This window comes from Leguminivora glycinivorella, chromosome 7 (genome assembly GCF_023078275.1).
Source record: "Leguminivora glycinivorella isolate SPB_JAAS2020 chromosome 7, LegGlyc_1.1, whole genome shotgun sequence".
Lineage (NCBI taxonomy): Eukaryota > Metazoa > Arthropoda > Insecta > Lepidoptera > Tortricidae > Leguminivora > Leguminivora glycinivorella.
In genome coordinates, this window is record NC_062977.1 from 520,565 (window position 1) to 527,449 (window position 6,885).

The window sequence follows — 6,885 nt, forward strand, 5'->3', positions numbered from 1 at the left end:
ACGATATAAAACGCAAAAATTGCGGATTTAATCCAGATGGGCACTATCCTACGACAGTTTTTGTCCGAGGCACCATCGAACTGCCGATATCGGCAGGACGCTTCCGACATTTTTGGCATGCCGGACCCCCCGCCAGCTGTCGGCCGATAATATTTGTATGTGTGCGTATATAATGTAGGTATACGTTTGTAATAGTGTGCGTGACAAAAATGGCGTCTATTAAACAGCTGTTAATGATGAATTTCTGTTGAAAAAAAAAAGATTGGTATTCATCGGTCCGAATTGCGGATACTATTTTTTTCATCTTTTAGTAGATATAGTTAAATGTAAAATTATTTATTTTAGCTGCCACTCTTGAGTATTTTTATGATCGTTATTTAAATTTTACAATAAAATATTTGAAATGTAGTGCGTATAATTATTAAATATAAAAAATTTTAAAAATATTTTTTGATACAAAATCATACTTCATTGATTTGGAACAATGCGTTTTTTCGGACCGACATCCGACACTATCGGAAGCGTTTACCGGGTGTAGGATGTCGGTCCGACACCCGATATCGGATCGGATAATGTGAAAACGGCCTAAGAGTTACGTAGACGTTATAATTTCAGAGAACTATGACACTTGCACTGGCAGGCCTGACAATCATAATCGCTGCCATTTTTGCTTCTTATGACTGTAAAGTCTGATGTGAGACTGTTTGGATTGATTAAAGGTTCAGACCATTTTTAACCCCCGACGCAAAAACGACGGGGTGTTATAAGTTTGACGTGTCTGTCTATCTGTCTGTCTGTCTGTCTGTCTGTCTGTCTGTCTGTCTGTCTGTCTGTGTGTGTGTCTGTCTGTGGCATCGTAGCTCTCGAACGGATAACCCTATTTAGATTTAGTTTTTTTATGTCTGAAAGCTGAGTTAGTCGGGAGTGTTCTCAGCCATGTTTCATGAAAATCGGTCTACTATGTCGCGGTCGGGGGATTTTTCAAAATTTTATGTTGAGTAATGTGCGAATCAAGTTATGACATAAGCCCGATAAGAATCTGTGGATAATAAATAATTGAACAACAGAAGATATATTTTGATATACTCCGAAAAGAGGAGGGTTGAGAGAAATAAAGAAAACTTTGTCTAATAAAGCATAATACGATATAATTAATACCAAATGCTGCCAGCCTTCTGGGTACCTTGCCCATTGACGGCGATTTAGGTCAAATTTTTTATTTATAAGTAGGTTAGGTATTTAGTTTTAAGTAGATTTATTATGTTTTTTATTTGTTTTATTCATTAATACCATCAACATTTACAAAGTTCTAATTTTATTACCGTAATTTGGTGCTAAGTATATCATCACACTCTAAGAACAAATTAAATACTCATCACAATTTAAAAGTTTCGAATAATTTCTGTCAAGCGGAGTACGGGTTCGATTCTCGGAGCACTGATACTTTTTCTTTGTATATGACATTTATTTAATATTTATATCATCACAATTTAAAAGAATAATTTCGTCATGGGGCTTGATAATTGTCAATGAAAGCGTAGCAAATGGCAGTTACTTGCTTCTTTAAATAATTAATTTTAACTTCTGATTATCAGAAACGTCTGCAATCGATGCCACTAGGCTTAGAATAAATTTAAAAGTGGAAAAATGTCTGCCCTGGGTCAAACTTGAACTCACGGCCTCTGGATCGATACTCCAGCGCTCTGCCAACTGAGCCACCAAGACTTCAACCAAGCCAGCGAAATTTTCCACTACTAAGGTTAATGGGACCCGTATCGATATCTACCGTAAGAGTGTTAAACTTCTTAAACGGCAACCGGAGTTCCAATTCATATTGGAAATTCACCAGTTACGATGCGCTAACCATGCTAAATTTTAACTTCTGATTAGCAGACACGTCTGCAATCGATGCCACTAGGCTTAGAATAAATTTAAAAGTGGAAAAATGTCTGCCCTGGGTGAAACTTGATCTTTCGGCCTCTGGATCGATACGACTACAATATGACTTGGAACTGGAACTCCGGTTGCCGTTTAAGAAGTTTAACACTCTTACGGTAGATGTCGCTACGGGTCCCATTGACCTTAGTAGTGGAAAATTTCGCTGGCTTGATTGAAGTCTTGGTGGCTCAGGCAGAGCGCTGGAGTATCGATCCAGAGGCCGTGAGTTCAAGTTTCACCCAGGGCAGACATTTTTCCACTTTTAAATAATTAATTTGTCTTGTCATTTCTATTTACCTAATGTTTTATTTCTAATAAGCTGTTTTTCTACTCCTACACTTATTTGAGCTGACAAATAATCATGTTCATGTCAATAGGCTGAAGTCAACACTGTAATGATGACATGAACGCTCTACCTACTATTTACACGTCTTTAGATGTGAAAATTTAACTGTACAGTTGAGTTCAGAAATATGTGTACATTTCTTCACCTAAACCCGTTGGAATTAGATAAAAAATGTACACACATTTATGAACTCGACTGTACTGTCGTTTTGTCTGATATACGTTCCTAATTTCCATAATTATTTAAGTTGAAAAATATTATTTTAGATAACTCGTCGTAGAAGATCAAAGAAGAATACAAAAGACAATCTAAATTACGAAAGATCAGAAGCGCTGAAGTAATTTGTTGTCTCCTTAAGCTCAATATTCTTCTTAAATATTACGTCGTTTGCAAACGGTACAGTATACGGCCTCCTGAAGGTTAGCAGTCTCCGTAGCTTATGGACAATTAAAACTACCGAGGTGTAGCGCATTGCCGTCCCTAACACTCCGCACCCTCATACCTGGCAACGCACTCAGTGGTCTCAGTGGCAGCAACACTACACTATTTTGCAGTTTTTATGCTAGGTGCGTGTAGTTCCACTTTGTTTATGACCATGAAGATGTTCCGCATATGAAGATAAGGTCACCTTCACACATGTTCCCAGTAACACGTGGGAACAGGCCCTCCGTCCATCAAATCGCTGCGTATCGGCCGAGCGCAAAAACGCCCACAATGTTCCTCCCAACGGTACGGGGCTGCGATAAAATGACATAGCAGCACACACGTCCGATGCGTGGTCTAGTGTTATACATAGTTATGGCAGTAAAATGACTCTGATTCGGATAAAGACTTGCTGCATCTCACACCCGATGCAGCTGACTGGCTAAGCTCCCTGAATATTGACATTTAAAATGTAGAAATAATTTGCCTATTTTTAAATTAAAAACGACTAAATAAATAGAAGAATTTTGTCGATAAGCCGGAAGTGACCAATCGATAAGCAGGATATTTGTTCCACATATTGTTCCAGAGGGCTGCCCGAATGGCAAACTGTCCACAAGAAGCCCCGTTGAAAAAAAAAGTTGCGTTACATTATATGCCTAGAAGTTTAGCTTATTTAGAAAATTAAGTATCGGATTAGATGAATGCCACCCGGGACCGTTCTATCTTAGGTAATCCCTAAAGGCAAAGTAAAGCCCGCGAATGGATTGTATTGTATCCGGCCCGCCACCTGTCATTCAAAGTAGCGAGTGAGCCAGTACAAAAAATGCATTTTTGGTGTAAATCTGGCCCGCCTTGCAATCTCTTTCATATTTTTGCCCGTAGAAAAAAAGTTTACTCACTATATACTGCCCTAAGTATTCTTTCGCTATGACCCCAAAGGAAGAGCAGCGTTGGGCCTGCCAGGCTATCACCTTACTAAACTAAACATGCTGAGTCGGGGCTATTTCGTGGCAAAAATGTATGTACCTGTCTTTTGTGTTCTAAATTAACGAAGAGGTGAGAGTTTGCGATACTTCCCTCCTTGGTTAGACTGCGTCGGAAGGGCTGCGCGGCTGCGCGTGCGGCGGCGGGTGCGGCGGCGGGGACAAACGGCCCATTACAGCTAATCACTCGAGTAATTGGACTGCGATATTCGCACTCGCCCTTCGTGGAACCCTGACAGAGCACTAATCTATGGATGAGATGCTTATTTATATTAATTTTAATAGAAATCAAATCTGATACATACATAAACACAAAAACGCATGTATCCCTTAAAAGGATAGGCAGGGATCTTTTCAAGTTTCAGCGCCACTCTTGGCAATTAAGTGGTTGAAAGAAAACGAAATATAACATTATAGTGACAGGTTGCCGGCCTCTCGCCTAACGCCACAATTTAACAACTATCCCACAGTTGATCGTCGCCAAAATCTGATGATGATTGTAAATCGGAAAAATCCTGAAAATAGCTTTAGGTAGGCGAGCGTGTAAAATCCCCCTTCTTCCCGCCATCGGCAGCGTTTTTTTTTTGTCGTTTGGAGGTCTTCAACTGTAAATTTCTCCTGAAACTGCATGCCTCTTACAGCGAAAGTCTGGAATTTCTGGAAGTACTGGAATTTTAATTAAGTACGGTTTTATCAAGAATATCTGATGATATCCTACCATTTGTAGCAATCTTATAACTTAGAAATGTACCTTTAAAAGAATCTTCGTATTTCTTTTTTTTTTCAAACTGTCACTGAAATTGTTATATTGTTATATTTGACGACCGGTCTGGCGCAGTCGGTAGTGACCCTGCCTGCTGCGCCGCGGTCCCGGGTTCGAATCCCGGTAAGGGCATTTATTTGTGTAATGAGCACAGATATTTGTTCCTGAGGCATGGATGTTTTCTATGTATATAAGTATTTATATATTGTATTTGTATATTGTATATATTGTATTTATGTATATATCGTTGTCTGAGTACCCACAACACAAGCCTTCTTGAGCTTACCGTGGGCCTCAGTCAATCTGTGTAAGAATGTCCTATAATATTTATATTTTTTATTTATTTTATAATTTGATTGGAAAATCAATCAGTCAAAGTAACTCTGTAACAAGGAAAATTTCACTAACAATTTCCTCCTTCGTTCTTAGTAAACTTATTCAGCTGTCATCAAAGTGTTCTTCATACATTGTCGTTGAGTGAAATGAAGTCAATGTTTATTTAATTAACGCTCTTAGAGCATAGTGGAGCTCGGCCCCTCGTCCGGCATGTAACGGCGTCCTGTAATTAAAACAAAAACTATTGTCTAATGAGTCCCACGTAGTGATGCACTACACACTTGTATTCTACATTTTAACAACTTGATTTTAAACTATACGGGACATAATAGAAGTTTTACCCGACGTTTCGATGGTAACGTTACATTCAATAATCCTAGGCAAACTGGCTAGGAGGAACAGTATATTTAAATCAATTTGGATTGTTGTATGATACGCAGCGCAGTTAAATAGTTACGTTATTTGTTTACAGAACGTTACTATGACATTCTCTCACTATTAAACAGTTACTATGACGCTGTAACTACGTCGAAATATTGGGATTTTGACAAAAAAATAAAAGTAATCACAGTCAATATTAAGTCTTGAATAAGTAGGTATGCCAGTTTTACAGAAACTTTCAATGAATTTTTTTAGTGGAAACTGTGTAAAGTCTATTCTAAATCGTGATTTAATCTTCTCCGCAAACAAAGTGCTCAAAATAGATTCTAGATTATCAAATATCTTGTAAATGGTAGACATTGAGATTACCGAACATCAGCATTTCAATCAACTGAGACGACGAAGAATGTGTTAGAACCTACGTAAGTTTATTAACTATGAAGTTCGTATGTGCACCATTATAAACTCTACTGGTTGAATAGAATCGTCTTCTAGACAATGTCACACAATGTAAACATGTCATTTTGGTTCAGTTCGTTTGCCTGTGCGGTCGGCACAAATATACATTGGAAAACTATCTAGTATTTTATTTACTGTGTCCACGGATATTTCCAACTTGGTAGCAGATCATGCAGTAAATTTTCTACGATAGTAATAATTTTCCGAAGTGTTCGCGTGAAATTTCATCAAATTATTTTCAAAAATTTTCGCAACAAAAAAAAAAAGATGGCATCTGCCAGTCAGAATGTTTTCATCGAAAAACTGTCTGGAATACAGAATTATTCATCTTGGAAGTTTATGATGCGGATGGTGCTTATCCACGATGATCTTTGGGAGTGTATAAGCACGCCTGAAAATAGAAATGAAGACGCGAAGAAGCAGGAGAAGGCGCTCGCGAAAATCGCCTTAAACGTACAGCCTTGTGTGTTTCCACAAATTAGAAATGCCAAGACGGCTCGCGAAGCGTGGAGCAACCTGCAAAAGGCATACGAGGACCGAGGCTTGTCACGACGGCTCGGACTGCTACGCACATTGTTCGCCATCAAACTGAGCGAATGTGGTAGCATGGAGGTTTACGTCAACAAGGTCATGGATATATCGCAACAGCTGAGCGACATCGGGAAGGCATTGGAAGATGACTTCGTGGCCGTGATTTTACTCAGTGGCTTGACAAGCGATTACGACCCGTTGATAATGGCTCTAGAAAATTCGAACACGTCACTGTCAAGCGAAAATGTCAAAGCCAAATTGCTTCTAGAAAATTCAAGACGCAATGAGAAAAGTGAAGATGCTACGGCTTTTGCAACTCGGAAAGCACACAACCCAATTAAATGCTTCAGATGCAAAAAGAGTGGACACACCAAGAAGGATTGTCCAGAAAACTCTGACGGCAAGAAGAGTGGCATGAAAAGCCAGACGATGCTTACTGCATTGGCCGCAGGAGCCAACCGTGACGTTTGGTACGTCGACAGTGGTGCGGCACAGCATTTCTGCAACGATCGCAGCTTTTTATCAGATTTTACTACTGATAAACCAAAGAAAGTATATATCGCGAATGGTGAAGCCTTATTGACAGCTGGGAAAGGAACTGCTCAAGCTTTGTTAAAGGACAATAGTGTGAGATCTATAAGTAATGTGTACTTAGTACCTAAATTGTCTGCAAATTTATTATCTGTTAGTGCTATGGATAGGAAAGGTTACGAAATTGTGTT